General features: G+C 39.3%; 1 pseudogene; it reads left to right on the top strand.

Annotated features, from left to right (window-relative positions):
- Nucleotides 1-211: 211 nt before the first annotated feature.
- On the top strand, nt 212-330 carry LOC118607121 (annotated as a pseudogene).
- Nucleotides 331-596: the final 266 nt, after the last annotated feature.

The raw sequence follows: 596 nt of genomic DNA on the forward strand, positions 1-596 counted from the left end.
TTGAACTCTATGAGCTTCTCAAGAGAAGGGACTGTGTCTTAGACAAATTTATATTGTCAATGCCTAACACGATACCTAGTACTCAGTATGTACTCCACAAATGGTAACTAAACCAGATCTGACAGAGGCATAGAGTGCAAGCGTGCAAGCACCATGTTTAAGAAAACTGTGATCACTAGGGAAGATGCAAAGAACATTAAAAGAATGACTGGTCTATGGCCATGCCACCTTGAATAAGCCCAATCCCATCTGATATTGGAAGCTAAGCAGAGTTGGGTCTGGTTAGTACTTGGATGGGAGACCACCTAGGAAGATCAGGTGCTGTAGGCTTAACAGATAAAAATTAAAAAATTAGGGATTGTAAACTGACAAGGTTTTTGCAATCTGTAAGGTCACCCAAAGGTTGCCTCGCCTAAAAAAAAAAAAAAAAAAAAAAAAAAAGAATGACTGAAGTCTACATACCACACCTTGACCCTCAATTATAATTTCTGGGGTTTCCTGCAGACTTGCTTAATTTAAGGAACTAAAATCTCTGGGGAAATGAGCTTGTTCTTGAACCTGACCTGTTTCCTCAAAAGGTCTCTTGGGGAATATTA

The sequence above is a fragment of the Rousettus aegyptiacus genome, unplaced genomic scaffold, assembly GCF_014176215.1.
Source record: "Rousettus aegyptiacus isolate mRouAeg1 unplaced genomic scaffold, mRouAeg1.p scaffold_m13_p_8, whole genome shotgun sequence".
NCBI lineage: Eukaryota > Metazoa > Chordata > Mammalia > Chiroptera > Pteropodidae > Rousettus > Rousettus aegyptiacus.